The sequence below is a fragment of the Polistes canadensis genome, unplaced genomic scaffold (assembly GCF_001313835.1).
Source record: "Polistes canadensis isolate GaletaPanama2010 unplaced genomic scaffold, ASM131383v1 scaffold_58, whole genome shotgun sequence".
Lineage (NCBI taxonomy): Eukaryota > Metazoa > Arthropoda > Insecta > Hymenoptera > Vespidae > Polistes > Polistes canadensis.
In genome coordinates, this window is record NW_014569605.1 from 561,803 (window position 1) to 578,607 (window position 16,805).

Sequence of the window (16,805 nt, forward strand, 5' to 3'; positions counted from 1 at the left end):
CGGTCTAGATGTAACATCGCGGCGACGAGCGTGTTTTATGGACTACCCAGATGGAGAATAAACGCTCGAATCCGCGTGTTTTTCCAACGAACGCGATGAGATACCGTATCGATGACGCTCGGAATGATTAAAAACGTGGAAAAATGGACGTTCGGTCGTGCGTTAAAGCCCGTCGGACGAGCGACCGTTCTCTCTCTCTCTCTCCCACTCTCTCTCTCTCTCTCTCTCTCTCTTTCTCTCTTTCTCTTTCGATCGATTGCCTCTCCACGACAATTGCTCGGAAGCGAGAGTCATTGCCGCGGCGAATTTCTGATTGCCTTTTGAATCGATGCATATACATACATTGCTATGGTTGCGAATATTATACATATATATATATAATATATATATATATATACATATATGTATATGTATATGTATGTGTCACCGACTATTTCATTCGTTCTCGTTATAAGAATAAACGAACGATAAGAGCGATCGTCAAATCCATGAAATCGATACAAAACCGATCTGGTTTCTGGTTTTAAAAATGCGTCCCTTCTTCAAAGTTTACTTGATCTACTCGATATAATAATTGTCCTTGGTGCTCGGAGAAATTCGATCGTTTTATATTCAATAATTATCTTTTATAAATGTAAAATTATGAACTTAAGAAAAGTACATTTAAATAAAGCGAAATAAAAGAAGATAACTCGCGATTTTGAGAAGGATCGTTCGACGATAGCCAGGCTACTTGGAAATACATATATCGTTACGCACTCGAGAAGGCACGCATCTCGAAGAAGAAGCAATGACGAGTACTCTCTCTCTCTCTTCCCCCCCCCACCCCCTCCTCCTCTCCCCTCTCTCTCCGTCTTTCTCTCTCTTTCTCTCGAACAGAGAGCTCCTTCACTCGGAGAGTGGCCACCGTTCGCCCCTTGAAACTTTGCTTATTGCCGTTACTGCGAATCCCCGCGACTACCATTGTCACGTTCTAGGGTCCTTTAACATCCTCTTCAGGGTGGAAGGGCACTCGGCATTATGTGTAGGCAGCCACGTCGAGTGCCACTCGAGGATTCGTTTGCTCGGAAAAAATTCATTTGCGGCTCACGGACCTCTCCCCCTCCTCTCTTACGCTTCTCCACCTTTCTCTCGTCATATATATGTATATATGTATATATATTCTCATTCTCCCCCCCCCCCTCTCTTTCTCTCACATTCTCTCTACCTCTCTCTGTCTTTCATTGAAACCCCTTCATGACTTTTCAAGCTTCAAACTCGTCTCGTCAAGTTTGAGTTCCTACACGCCCAAATGCGGTCATGCGATTGCGTCAGAGTTTCGAGTGTTGACAAAACAAGTCGTCGAATCTTAAATATCGAGTACGCCAAAGTAAGATGAGTCTTGGTTTTCTAAGAGAAATCTCTTTTTTTTTATAAGTCCATTTTAAAAGAAGAAAAGGAGAGAATCCGTGCTGGCCAATAAAAGGGCGTTTTAATTCGTCGAGCAATTAGGGAGAATTAGTCGATGACATGCATAGGGGAGATTTTTCATTTGAAAATATCATCTCCGGGAGAAAATTACTGAGATCGAATCGTTTAATTGTGCGAATGTACATTGTTGAAAATTGCGAGTACTTTATTTGGCAAAGCCGTTCTCTATCCGAGATTAAAATTACAGGACACCTCTCCTCCCTCGTTACTGCAAATAATTTTCGATAAATTCGCAAAGTTATACACGTAGTCCGTATACGACTGGTAACAACATATTTTCCAAATATATTTCAAAATATGTAACCAATTAACTCAATAGTATTTTCATACTTGCATAATTCCAATAGATCGCAAGTATTATCGATTACCGAGGGTCTCACTATAATGAAAGAGTTGTTGCATATGAGAGAATAAATGGTTTATGAAAACTAAACAATTAATAATAAAATAGTTATCATTTTCTTCGTACTCGTTAGCGGTTAAACGAATTTAACGAATTAATAAGCGAGGGTAGAGGGCAAAGTCCTCTTGTTATACGAATACTCTCTCATAAAATATGAAAGAAATTTACGGACCAAACGAGAGGTGACTCGCGAGAAGTGGGTAAACACAGTGGCGTTTCCGTTTCCTCTCGATTCTCGGGGGTTCTTCGAAAGCAGGCAAGGAGGCAGGCAGGCAGACACCCTTCTATAGCCCTACCCCTATCTCTTCTCTCTCTCTCTCTCTCTCTCTCTCTTTTACTTTCTCTCTTTTTCGAAACTGGTAGATAGAACGGCTCGTTTTCCTTTTCGGCGCCACTCGTTTCAATTAAGTTAGCGGTAATAAAGAAGAACCCGTCGGGGTTGTAGGACTCTCCGAGACCGACCAGAATTTATCTCCCTCCGTTCCTAATTTCTTTAATTAGTGCACGGAAGTCGTGGGAGCCAGCGGCACTGTGAGATACGGCAGATCTAACCGAGCGAAACGTTTCCAAGCTCTCTTCGCTAAAAGAGAAGGAAAGAGAAAGAGAAAGAGAAAGAGAAAGAGAAAGAGGGAAAGAAGAACCCTCAACCTCGGCTAGGAGTATCTCAGTTCATCCCTCTTTTCTTTCCTCTTTTTCTATCTTTTTCTCCCCTTTTAACTCTCGCCTGGTTTTTCTACGAAAGGGAACTTCGTCATCGTCCTACTTGATCCGGTTTCTCGACACCTCGCTTCTCCCTCCGCGGAAAGCTCGACGTGACTGAAGGTATCAATCTCACTCCCCCCGTTCTCGACCCCTTGGAAACATCGTGTTGCCACTTCATTACCTCGTGTGGCATAGCATCGAAGTGTGCCTCAGAGGGTGGAGGGTGGAATTTCACTTTCTATCCGCTTTCTCCCTATTACTGTTCTGTTCTCTCCTCGCCTCGAGAGAAAGTAATACACGTGACTTTAACGACTACGTGACACAATTTTCTTCCATCCATTATTCTCTCTATTATTCGAATGAGATATTTTCTAGATAGAGTGGGTGGGGGGAAAAAAAATGGACAAGAAGAAAAAAAAAAAAGAAACATTATACGTTTTTCCTTTCTCTTCCGAGATACGACGACGCGACGCTGGAAGGCATAAAAAGATCAGGAAATGTCGTCTGTTTATCTGTTTCAAGAGGAAAAACATCGCAATTAGTTAACTCACGAATGATTCAATATGAATCGGCTCCTTGTTTATCATATAATATTTCCTTTTTTTTCTATCGACGGAGGAAAATACGATAGACAAAAAGAAAAATCGTTGAAACGAGAACGCTGCTATCGTTAAATCGTCCGAGACGATCTATTTCCAGGGTTATCATCGGTTACGCATTGATTGCGTAAATGAACGCCGATAGAACTTCGATCTGTGCACAATTATGATTTCTTATCGTCTCTCTCTCTCTTCTTGGATCGATCCTTTCGCGTTGATATCGAATTAATGACGTAGATTATCGAGTAGAAAAATCCATCGTTGCTCATAAATAATATTGTGATTGTCGCGACTAGATTTTCAAATTGTCACTCTAATTATCATTCCGTATCAACTAATCTTTAATAAGAAGCTAGATTTCGACTTTCCATTTATTTAAAGAAAAAAGAAAAAATAGAAACTAAAACAAAAAAAAATAAAAAAGAAAAGAATGTAAGCTATACATATTGTATAGCAATTATCGTGTGTATTTCAACGAATCCATGCAATTACGATAATATCGAATTGGTCGTAATACATTCCTCTTTGTCTGTCTGTCTGTCTGTCTGGCTGTCTCTCTCTCTCTTTTTTCTTTGTCTTGTTTTTTCCGAACAATGATACCAACGTATATTTCATTATCCGATGAATATCCGACGATTATATCGCGCGAATGGTCGTTTTTTAAATACAGAAACAAACGTTTCTCGAACGAGCTAATTATTATTGGCCGCCGACGTAATTTATTACAAAAGCCGTGTAATCCGACATATAATTTCGTGATCGTCCATCGTTAAAATTCCTTTTGGTTGTAAACGACGTCGGAGGTTGCTCGACCTTGCGGAAAAATAACAAACGATTTGGGCCGATCCCTCTCGGCTTGCGTCGCCCCATTCCCCTCCCTCTCCCCCTCCACCCACACCCTTCATCTATATAATTAGTATAATACGTCGCTTATTATCCGTGAGATCGACGACGGAAACTCAGCCACGCGGGGAAATAATTTGGCGTTAATTATAATTCGTTGGTGGAGCTGGTTTTGAGGGTGTCGTCGATTTCCTCCCCCGTTTTCTACCCCCTTCGATTCTCTTTCGTTGTGTTTGTTGCCTCTTTTTCTCTCTCTCTCTCTTTCTCTTTTCCTGACGGCAATTATACCCGGGAGAAATTAATGAGTCGAAGAACAGGGGGAAGGCTATCCATGTAAAAGCTTCTGCCTCGTCTACACTTTAGGAAAGCGAGATTATACACCCTCGTGCGAGTCCAATCCTCAGGCAATTTGTCGTGCGGCAGCCATTTCCGCTTTCCAAGGCCGATGTCCAACGAGGCAACCCTCTCCTCCTTCTCTCTTTCTCCCTATTTCTTTTCCCTCTTTCCCTCTTTCTCTCTATCGTTCCATCTCAGTTAACGACAGGATACATAAACGTGGTGGGTGTCAGGGAAAAGTACGAGAGATAGGAATACGAGCACGGCTCGCTAACTCCTCCTCCGCCCCCACGCCCCCGCGAGGGATGGATTCGTGATAAAATTCATGGACTTTGGGGGTGGCTCGAGTACGTGCTCGAAAACGCGCTTGAAAACGCGCTTCCATCCTGCACCACCGATACCTATATTATAATGTTTATATTTGATATTAATCTCGTCGATGGTTGCGAAAACGTTTCGCTCGTTACGTTATTTTAATACGAATATAAATTTAATGAAGCGCGCCGAAACTCATCACGTGTAAAATGTTTTCGGCTTTAATTTCGAAACGATGAAAAATTCATGCTCGAATCGTTTCGACCATTTTGTCGGATTAAATGGATCTTTCGTAAAAACGAGTCTATCGTGTAAGCGTTATCGTTTTTGTTTCTTTTTTTTTTTCAATGTAAATAAATACTTGTAATATCGATGCCTTGCGTCGTGAAATATTTATCGTAAACAAAAGTTAAGACGATAGAGGTATCATAAGTGATAACGTATATCCGCAATTAGTTTTAACATGACGTTACGATCAATCTGATGTGAATAATTTTAGACTCGCATTTATAATATATTTGCAATTTGAAATAGCCGATGTGCGAAATATAAGCTCATTAAAAAGGTTAAACAGTTATTGGCAGTCGTTAATTAACGTTCGTATAAAGTTCATCGTTTCTGGATATTCGTTGGATAGATTTACTTTCGGTCGACATTCTGATCATAAAATATTCAATCTATCGTTTCAAGAGGCGTGTCATTTTTTTTTTTTTGAAAGAAATCTCTGACAGACACGTTAGATAGGACTGTAAAAAGGCTTTTCTCCAGCAACATGAAATAAGTATAACACTCCATAAAGCGGAACATTGTCGTGAAATAATCGATATGGTCGATCTACTTTCGACATATAGGTAAGGGTTACATTGTCGTTGGTGAGAAACGAATTATTTATAATCTATCTTAGGGAGAATTAATATTTGAAAGGATAGGTTGGAGTTTACAAGACAAGTAAAGTTTCAGACCCTTTAGGCCTACCGGCACCCTCGCTTCCCTTATTATTATTTCATTTACCCGTCGATCTCGAGAGTACCTACTTATCGGTCATTTATTTTCATTCCTTCCACCGAGACGGAGCGAGCTCGTGGCAAAATCTCTCAAAGTCACTGTCAAGAACACAGAGGGGTAGCTCCGAGCGTAACGACATACAGGGTGCCTTTCGAGAGTCACGTAGTACACAAAGTAGAAAGTGGATCATCGATTCGGGCGCACTCTCTCTCTCTCTCTCTCTCTCTCTCTCTCTCTCTCTCTCTCTCTCTCTCTCTATCTTACTCGCTCCAATAGGTACGGTGCTCCCTGTGTTTGAAGAGGGAGAAGCCCCTCGACAAGCGATAGCATAGAATGACGAGTTCTCGTATCCATTACCTCCTTCAGCCCTTCGGCTTGCATCCGCAAACACGTGGCAGCTCTCGATACGCATCCTCTCTCTTTCTCTCTCTCTCTCTCTCTTTCTATCTACTCTCATTCTCGCCCGACACCCCGAGGCAGCCGCAATAAATCGAGCGAGGGTCGAGTCATGTTTCCTTAATTTCGCGGTGACGTCATCGCAATCCCGGGACCCAATAATCCCACATGACTCGACGACCTCAATACGAATCGTAACCTTCTGCTTTATCGTTGTGGCCGAATTAAAAATATCCCTTTTCAATGATTTCTCTTTCTTCGTTCTTCTCGTTAAACACTAATGAAGGATTAACGATTGAATCTGTTTTAAGCAGATTTGATCGAAATTGAGGCAACTATAGTTACTTAAGGAGTAGATATTTATAGTACTGAATCCTGTTAAAGTTATAGCATTTAAATCAGTACATTTAATGTATCTCAAAGTAGTAAAGATACTGTAAAGGAGAATAGTAAAACCCGAAGACGTTTCGTACAGGGGGTAATAATTAACGAGAGTGCCGCTAACTTGGACTTGGCCCGACACTGTGTGCGCGTTCACGGGAGTTAAATAGCAGGAGTCGTGGGTAGGGACTGCCGAGAAGCAAAGGATGGATGAGCCTGATGAGGCTGTTGATACAATCACGAAGGGGTGTTCCTGCTCTCGAAATGGGAAGGAGGATCGGTGAACGCGCGAGCGCAGCACGGCCACTCTCTATAGGGTAGGTGGATGACGGTGGCCTATTACCAACCCTTGCCAACATCCGGCAAGCCGACATTACCCTCCCGCTTCGCGTTTCACCCTTTCTCCTTCCCCCTCTCTCATCCTCACTCTCTCTCTCTCGGTGCTAACAGTGTGTATGTTCAACACGCGATCCCGTGTTAGACCCCTCGTTCCACAGACCGCCGTTCGACCTCACACGCGCGATTATACTGGCTGCCCTTCGAATTGATCTTCCAAATGTTCCAACGAATTTCGGAAAATTGAAAAATGATCGATGACGATCGTTATCGATATGATCCAACGCTTCGGTAAATTGTACGATTAAATTGCTTCTCGGCATTTATCCTGGGAAATAAAATAAATCGTGTTACATTTTTGTTGTTTTTCATTATTTTACATATTAAAAATAGAATATATATATATATTATTGATATTCGAAAAGAATACAAATGAATGCGATAGAGAAAAATAAGCTACAGCAACTTTTCTATCGACGAAATTACAATTGATATTGAAACGAGACAAGCGATCAAACGTTGATGTTAACTATTAGGAAGAATAGTAAGCATATCGCGTGTAATGAAAGTAGAGATAGAAGCGTACTGCAAACGGAATCAGCAAGTCATCCCCACCGGGAAGGGAACAAGCCCGTTCGACTCGAACATGCTGTCACAGAGGCGTCGAGCACCTGTTTCCTCGAAATTGACACGTTGCCATCCCTTGTGGCACGCGCTCACCACCGACGTTTGCACGTCGAGCGTACACGATCGAGATCATCCCCTTGTCGTTGAGCCGTCGTCTCTTCACCCCACCCATTCACCTCCTCTTTCACTTCCGATAAATTCGATGCTCTTATGCATATCGCGACGTAAATACACGTACATACATTTATATTGTAGTATCGCTGGAGAATACTTTGCTGCTCTTGCAAAAGAAAAAAGAAAAAAACCTAGAAAAAGAAGAACAAATCGTTTTTATAGCACACGCGAACGAACGAAAGAACGAACGAAAGAACGAACGAACGAACGAGAGATAGGAAATACCGCACAGCGCGTAATTCGATTCTCGTAGGAGAGCTGGCTGTTTCGTCCAAATCATTGTCATTTAAAATAAGCGCATTTTGAACGGGAGTAAGTTAATAAACAGTGCACATAGCGATTTTCCCAGGAAATGAAATCGTTCGCGAATGAATTGGCAAAAGCGTTCATTCGACGTTAAATTATCGTTCTGCTTTCTCTCTCTCTCTCTCTCTTTCTCTCTCTTTGTTTTTTTCTTTTCTTTCTATCTTTTCGCCATTTAGTGGCATCGTTCGCGTTTCAACGAGCGCGTACTCGCCGCACTCGCTGACAATTCGAATTTCGATTAGACCAGCTAGCGCCGAAGCGTGATAATTATTTTTAAACGGGAACGTTCTCCCTCGAGAAAGATACTCTTTCTCTCTTTTTCTCGCTATCTATCTATCTCCGGATGAGCCATAGAAGTTGGAAAAACAGGCAAGCATGGAGTTTAACGATCGTGTTGAGGTCAGTCGATAAAAATAAAGCGCGTCGTTCGCTCGCTAAAATTAACGACGTGCGGACGTGGAATATGGCTGCGCGGGCTATGAAACTTTTATGGGGGAGTAAACCTGGATACGTTAGAGGCCTGGATCGAGATCGTGGAAAAAGGAGAGACGTGTTACCGGCCTCGAATCCTCTCGATATTCATCTCTTTGATAAGGACAGTAATCTTAACACCTTTCCATCCTTATTTAGCAATAAAATCGACTAAACGAACGTCCGAGAGATCGTTATACGATGTAGAACGATAAACGATATTCCAAAGAATGCTCGATCCCATGACAATTATTTCTATGTAACATTATCCTTACGATTTATAGATATTTTGGCAGAGATGGAGATAGAAAAAAAAAGAGAAATAAAAGGAAACGTACGAGAATGAATGACAAGAATGGAAAATATTTCGAAACGAACCGTAATGCTTCCGACAGTGACGAGTTAAAACGCATCGAATTCGCTAAATGCTCTCTCACCGCGTATTAGTAACGATCGTGGCAAATAGAGCATTATATATCCTGTTTACACGGACGAGTGAGCTTTCACGCGTAACGCGTGCCGCGACAGGTAATATTTATCTTACATAATCTCGACGCGTTCATTTGCATCAACGTTAAACGGTTTACGAGTTGAAAAGAGCGCGTTAAGCGTCCAATGAAAATCAATTCGATAATGCGATTCGAGCACGTTGATAATTTCTTTCTTTTTCTTTATTATTTTAATTAACGCATTGGATTCTTATAATCTTAGACGATTCCCATTAATGTAAATGAATTTTCTTAAATAAATAGCACATGTTAAGGGAAAAAAGAAAATAAAAATCGCTGATTATATTCCGGAGATATTGACGACATCCGTTGAAAAAAGATTGGTCTCCCCGGTTAGTTGGCGTTTTCAAGACGCGAGAATAATAACGCAAATGTAGTGTAATAAAACTCTGTTGGAATTTGAGTGTTTTCGCGGAGATCCAAGGCCGTCCTCAGGCCGGTGCTTAAAGCGTAAACGATGTGTGTTATTGAAACGAGTCCGCAGAGTACGATAAATCAATCCGTGCGACCATAATCACCGTCGCCGGTGGGTCGCTTTAATCGCTGTTGTACATACCTACTGCATCAGGATCGCGCTTCTCTCCCTCTCGCACGGTCCCTCAATGTTTTTCCATCTCTGTCTATCACGGTAACTCCGATCGCTCGCTCGCTCGAGCATACAACGAGAGCGAATTTGCATGACACGCACGCTAGGACGCGAAACGAGCGGCGTTGCTGATTGAGAATTAACATAACTGCAACAATTATTGGCAAATTGGTATAACTCGTTTGCGCCCGTGCAACGTATGCGCTCGAATACCAACACGTATATACCAGAGCTGTCCGTGACTATGCTCGGATACAGCCTGTTTCAAATCGCTAAGCGTTCCTTTCGATCTTTAAACGCCATTACGATTCCAGTTCATTGCACGCTCTGTTACAAATGTTAATCTGCCGGGAATCAACCCGAAAACAATAGCACCTGACAAATATTTGGGTAACTACGTAGATATTTCTCGAGTATCTAATTGGTGTAATCATTTTTGACGATGCCAGTAGCCAACAATGCACACATATGGCAGCGTAACGCGTACATAGCGTTAGGATGGCGTTAGGAGCGCATCGAGATCGGGTCACGCGTCGTAGCACGCAGAACGGAAATGAAACGTCAGCGGCGAGTAGTCGAGCGGAAAACGTTATCGACGCGAACCCGTCATTGTCCGCCGTCGTTGTAATCGCGTTTCCGTGCAAAAGCACGAAACTAACACTGCCACCGGGACTTTACTAGTATCATCGTCACGAACGAAGGAACGGAAAGATAAGATTCCTATCCGACGATTCGTACGTTCGGTTAAACCTACATGGATATCGAGATTCCGTTTTCCCGTTCGATTTACAATTAGATACGAGCGGACACGTATCGCCGACATAAATTTTAATAGACTAACATCGTACCATCTACCGAACGTAGAGCCAAAGTCAAACGGGAACGCTAGGGCTCGAGTTTAACAAAGATTTGCTAGCGATTTGTATCGAAGGGTCTTAGCGATTTATCGAGCCGTCCAATGGGAGAGAGAGAGGAGGACGGAGAAAAGCAGGCAATCCTCCTGCTTCGATTCCCTTTCGATTCGGTTCTCGAGAGGTGGAATGAGCTCGGTAAGTAAGAGAGATCGTCAAAAGAGGATCGAAAGACCTTCGAAGATCGTCGAAGCCTCGGCAAAGGGGTTAAATTAAAGCGAGACCTTCTGAAAACTTAATTACCTGTGTACGCTCTATCAATTAATTTTCCTCAATTTTCTTGCCCTCCAACGTGCTGGCTGGTTCGCGATTCGTCGAGTCTCGCCACTTTTCCCCTCAGCACTACCCTCACCGCCTCGGTTGAGTTCTCTTCTCTTTTAACTCCCTCCACCTCGACGTCGTCTTTCCCCCTCGCCGAAGCGTGTAATTCCGTCGGCATTATTCCCAGCACGTCTGCCGACGGTGGAGACCCCACCTCTAAATTCCCAAGCCCCACTCTCAGCGTACACTTTCCACCCTCGCTCGGTCGCGAAAGCCGGGACCTTTGTTCCTCATTTACTTTTTATCACGACGACGTTGCCAACCTCGACCATTCCGCAAGCTTTGCTCGTAGCTCTGGCCGTTTTCCTCTTTTTCCGTTGGAACCTCCTCTTTTTCGAGTCTCCCGGTACCTCCTCCTCCACTATCTCCTTTTCCACTTCTCCCCCTTTGTCTGGCTAGCTTTTCCGTAGAGCAGCAGTAACAGCAGTAGTAGCACGACGTGCGAGCTCGCACCTCGACGATTTTTCTCGATACGTAAGCGTTCCTTCTCCCCCTCGTCTTCCTCATCTTCTTCTCTACGACTCTATTCTTCCTCTTCACCCTTCGGTGCTTCCTTATATCGCTAAAATCTCCAGAGATTTCAGGGATCGCGTTTGCCGCTGGGAATATTACGAGATTGCACGAGGGTCGTCCGTAGATTTTTCTTCGAGGAGAGCCCTTTCCCTCTTTCGGTCCTCTTTATTACATAAACTATACGTAGTCTACACGAGATTGTCCAATGTATTACGACCAACTAACCTCATCGAAATACATTTACCGAAATCCCCAATGACGTCTCGCCGAATACTTCTTTTATCCATGACCCTAAAACAAACGATATATGAAAATTCCCCAAAAAAATGTATATCGAATATACTCGAAATAATCTATCGTATTCGAGTTGTAACGATTACGAACGCTTTATCCATTATCTATCTCGCAAACATTTAAGAGCTTAATTAGCCGGCAGACAGCCCTAACGATCGAAACGAAAGCTTAAGTACTCTTCTCGCGTTCCCCTTTGCAACGAGTATCACCCTTTATGGTGTGTATACGCTACGAGGACGGAACGATCGAATTTAGTTTTAAAGGTGGGGAATAAAAATCCAGGCTATGGTTAAAATCGAATATAAATAAATATTGATTGTAAAAATCAAATTGACGTATATATGTATATATAGATATAATATAAATATACATTTAATAAAATGGAAATATGCAGTTTGACTAGGTAAACACCACGTCAAAGGAGTAAAGCTCGCAAATTAGGTATATCAGAGAGTTTCCGGCGCGTCGAAATTGGGACGGGCGAGGCTCGTCGAAGGGAACGAGATCCGATGGTGGAGTTAAACGCGAAAACAAGCGTATCCAGCCGCAAGTGCCCTGCGCTACGAGTCATCGCTAATACCCTGCTCCGTGTCACGATACCAGCGAGAATGTGCTCTCCTCGTCGATGCGCGCTCGCCCGGTCTATGCCGATGCGCACTATGCCCTCTCTCTCTCTCTCTCTCTCTCCCTTCCCTAACTCACTCACTCACTCGCTCACTCACTCACTCTCAGAGGCGGCAACGAGAACGATGAAGCGTCGCTCCTGCTGCTAGAGGCACGTATAACAGCTGTATCTCCACCCCGCACTCCTAGTCCTGCTGAAACTTTCAGTAATTACTGTAATTAGTCCAATTAACGGACTCGCTCGAGCGACCTCTCTGCATCTCTCTCTCTCTTTCCCTCTCTCTCTCTCTCCATCTCTTTCTCTCAGTCTGTCTCTGGCGCCAGCACAGTACCTACCGGCGGTCCTCCCTTTCGCTCTCGACGCCACCGAGACTACGCTCTACCAGCATATTCGCGTCAACGCCCCCACCGACACAACCCCACAACGACGACTGCCTCGTTGGCGATGTGGCTGAAAGCAACACGCTCGGAGTACCAACAATCTACTTTGCGGGCTCCGACTCTCTCTTCTCTCTACGTCTACTACCTATCTATGTACCTTCCTATACGCGTATCTATGTTTCTCCGTATATCTCTTCCGTGTCATCTACATGCACAATGTATTTGTGTGCCAAAGCACATACATCTACCATCGCAGTAGTATTCACAGACCAAAACCCTTCAAACCTCTTCTACACTTCCTCCGACTGTGACTCTCGGTACGCTAACGGCGCACTCTTCTCTTTCTCCTTCTCTCTCTCTCTCTCTCTTTCTCTCGTTCTCTCGTTCTCTCGCTCTCGCTCTCGCTCTCTTGATACTCGTAATCCCAACAGGAGAACTGTCTCCGCGCGATTCGAGATACACGGTGTACCTTTCAATTTTCACGCCGGAAGGCAAAAGGGATGTTCCCTCGGGAACGGCAAAAGGCGTTTTCGAGTAGTTTCCGGAGCAACGATCTTCTCTCTCATTTTTTATTTTTTATTTTCTTCTTCTCTCTTTTTCTTTCTTTTTTTACTTTTCTTTTCTTTTCTTTTCTTTTCTTTTCTCTTCTTTTCTACCTTCGTCTATAACGATAACGAACGAGATGTAAGGGGTTGAAATTTTTCCTACAACAAGTTCACCGTAAAATATGATATATCTACTTAGTAAATTGATAGTTGCACAATGTTCTTTTCTATTCTACTCTCCCTCTCTTTCTCTCTCTCTCTCTCTCTCTCTCTCCCTCTCTCTTTCTCTCTGTTTCTCTGATGGTTCGGAAAATAATTTCAACTTGTTGTTAGGATAAATCGATACAAGGTTAGACGTTCCGAGAACCCAAGTTATTTTTCGAGAGGATGTTTCAACGAGTAAGCGTTTTCCGGAAACGAAGTTTGCAGTGGAAAAATATTGAGAGAAATATACTGTTTGCCGTGCTTTTTAGCGAGAAACAGAACGATTTCTTTGTTCCCGTGCTTCGAACTCTCTCTCTCTCTCTCTCTCTCGAATTACGTAACTACCTTTTTTCAAGAAAATTCAGTACACCCAGGATGAAACACAACGCAATTAAGGTTAAAACTGTTTGAGAATGAGTAAAGAAACGGACGGCAAATCACGAGTCACCCGTTAGACGACTGGAAAGAGAGAAGATTGTAGTGAAGTGGCAAAGGGGTGGCCTCGGAGAGAGAAATGGCGGAGAGGAGGGGGAGGAACGGGGGTGGTTGAGGTCGCGTTGCCATTAACACCTCCGCCGGTGACGCAGTGTACTTCAAACAAATTAAGCGCGGCCGTAATTGCGTTACGGCTGCGACGCCGAGGAGTCTCTTTCGAGTCTCGGCAACGGCTTCCTCCTTCTCAACCCCCAGCCCACCCAAAGGGAGAGAGGGTGGGTGTTAGCGTGCGCGCGCTTCTTCTAGCTATGACGGCGGTGGCGGTGGCGGTAGCGGCGGTTATAAGCAAGGGTTCACGAAGAGAGGTGGCGAGAGAAGCCGGCTGACACCCTTCGGGGGTGGTTGTTGGCACTGGAAGGATAAAAGGTTGCATCAAGGTGCTGCCCGCAGCGGTACACCGAGAGAGAAAAGGCTTTGAATCTTTCGCGAGCTTCTGCTTATTTTTACGCTCTATGTTTTTTTACAGACGACAGGGGGATCCATCCTATAGCTTTTACCACTGCGGCACAGTGCTGTTACTTGTACCATTGCTGTTGCTGCTGCTGCTGCTGCTGATGATGATAGCAGAGAGTCGGTAATACGCGCGAACCTACCGCTCTGATAATCTACGCTCGCCGAGTAATTAAGAGATACGTATATTTTTATGCGTATAAACGTGCCGAGCGATGCTATTACGTACATGCCTCTACATACATTCATGCGTACATACAAATATATCTACGTAGCCAGTGTATCTCTGCATAGGTAGTTTGCGAGGAAATACGTAGCATAATAATGATCCCGTTGATTCGCTAGCACGATAGTTAAAGGATGAAAAATATGGGCTCTGGTTGTACAGAATACGCAGAGTACCTACACGAGACTGGATACACGATTCACGACTGAAAAATATAATTACTTTTTCCGAGCTAATTTCCGTTTATGCGAACCGTGTCCACGGAGAGATGCTTTTTATCGGTGCAACCTGCCATTACCGTTAAACACATTTTCTTCTCCATCCCTCGACAACAAGCTCGCTCTCTCTCCCGAGAGAATCATTGTAAAATTGGAAAAAAATGTTATTCGGCCCTTCCAACGGTTACCACCCCCCTCCCCGTCCCCTCCCCATCCTCCGCCCTCGTTACGTTGCCTATCCAACTGTTTTCAACGTGGAAACTTTATATTCCTGTCCAAACGAAAATAATATTTGCTAATGTATCATAAATTGTCGTTGATTCTTTTTTTATTATTATATATATACACTTTCAAACGACAACATTTTTTAAATCGAATATACGTAAAATCGTGATAGACGTTTTAATGTAATGTTTGAAAACGTATGTAGGGAGATTAAGCATTTATCAAGAAGGATCGAACGCGTAAGTTTGCTGCTTAACGTTAGCATGTAAAGCGATATGAATGTTAACGACGGAATACGACGTTTCGCCTAATGTTAGATTACGACACACCGAGGCAACTCGTTCGAGCGTGTCGTCGATCGTTATCGAGCGTCAGAGTTATTTCTCATAAACACCAGTATCCGTGGTAAATACAGTTACACATAGTAATATATCTATATATCTATCTACCGATTTTGCGAACATAACGCATTTTACGTAAGCAGCCGGATCAACTCGGCACAAATACGACGACACGTAGCAATCGAATTTGACAAGGTGCTGAGCGCGTTACTTTACGATCGTTACTCTTCGAAAAAATCATAAAATACTCAGCTGCGCATTTATGCGCGATAAATATCAAATTTATTCGTAAAGTGGATAAACCCGCAAAGTATCTAATAAGAATGTATGTATGTATATGTATACCTTAGTTTTAAAATCCAAGTATCTCGTATGCACCATGTCGTTCAAATAAATAAATAATTTTTAAGTCGACATATCTCAAACTCGAATTCTATCAATATTAGATCCTCTGTCCCTTTATTTCACCCTTTCTCAAATCTCTCTTTTATTAAAAAAAAAAAAAAACTCTGTATATTTCTAAAATGTAAACTTTCTTTGTTCATAGCTGTATCAATTCCAATCACGTTCTTCTAAAGTTAAGAGAAAGAGAGAGAGAGAGAGAGAGAGAAAGGGAGAGAACTGGTATAACATTAAAGACTCTCGGATGCAGGTGCGTGTAGTACCTTATCGATCTTACGATCACCGAATGACAAGAAGCTAGTATTATCACTAACAGGTGCTTCCTACGCTAGCTCTCGATGCTCACCCGAAGAGAATACCAATCGGGTTAAAAGGAGGGAATCGATCGGTGGTAAGCCGAGACCGTTAAATATCGACTCGTACGCTCGAATTAATGAGAAAGGGTGGAGAAGGTAAGCGCATCCCGAGGAAAACTGCTCGTTCTGAATTTTCACTGAGCCGACGATTTACTTCGCACCTATCTCACTCTCTCTCTCTTTCCCTTTTTCACTCCTCTAGAAAGCCATGTCCTGACGAAGCAGAACACCACCTAATATTCTCTTCGCACGACCCCGCAATCCCAAGCATAAAATATACGTTCGTTCCAATTTCAAACAGGACTCGTGCGAATTCGCGATGACAGCTCATTTCGAATTCCTCGAATACGCGCGCGCGCGCGCCCTAGCTCGCACGAATGTTTCAAGGAGAGAAAGAAAAGGGTCGTAGTCCATCGAAGAAAAGAAAAGAAGGAGACGGATGAATGAAGTGGAAAGGAAAAAATAGAGGAAAAGGAAAAAGTAGAAGAGAGGAGGGAATAAGGTATAAGGAGCAGGATATAAAGACGGAATCCGCGAAGCTCGCTCGTATATTTTAATCAGGAACTTCTGCTTCCACCCCTCTCTTTCTTTATCTCCGTCTCATCTTCCTCTCCCCAAGCCCTCTCTTGTGCTCTCGGGCGGAGCCCGAGAGACTTATAAAAGCTGGAGAGAAGAGGACTCGCCGAGGAGAAATGCGGAAGAGAGCGAGATGTAGGAAGAAAGAAAGAAGAACCGAGGGACTCGGAGAGTTCAAGAGAAAAGGAGGGAGAGAGACCGAAAGAGAGAGAGAGAGAGAGAGAGAGAGAGAGAGAGAGAGAGAGAACCAAGCCGGATGAAAAG

General features: G+C 43.3%; 1 long non-coding RNA gene across 1 annotated transcript in view; it reads left to right on the forward strand.

Moving 5' to 3' along the window:
- The window catches only part of LOC106785873, a 48,525-nt gene extending 33,547 nt beyond the window's left edge, over positions 1 to 14,978 (forward strand). Inside the window, exon 3 of the long non-coding RNA XR_001381576.1 lies at positions 14,214 to 14,978. This is a non-coding gene — a long non-coding RNA (uncharacterized LOC106785873). The remainder of the gene's footprint in view (positions 1 to 14,213) is intronic.
- The last annotated feature ends 1,827 nt before the right edge of the window (positions 14,979 to 16,805 follow it).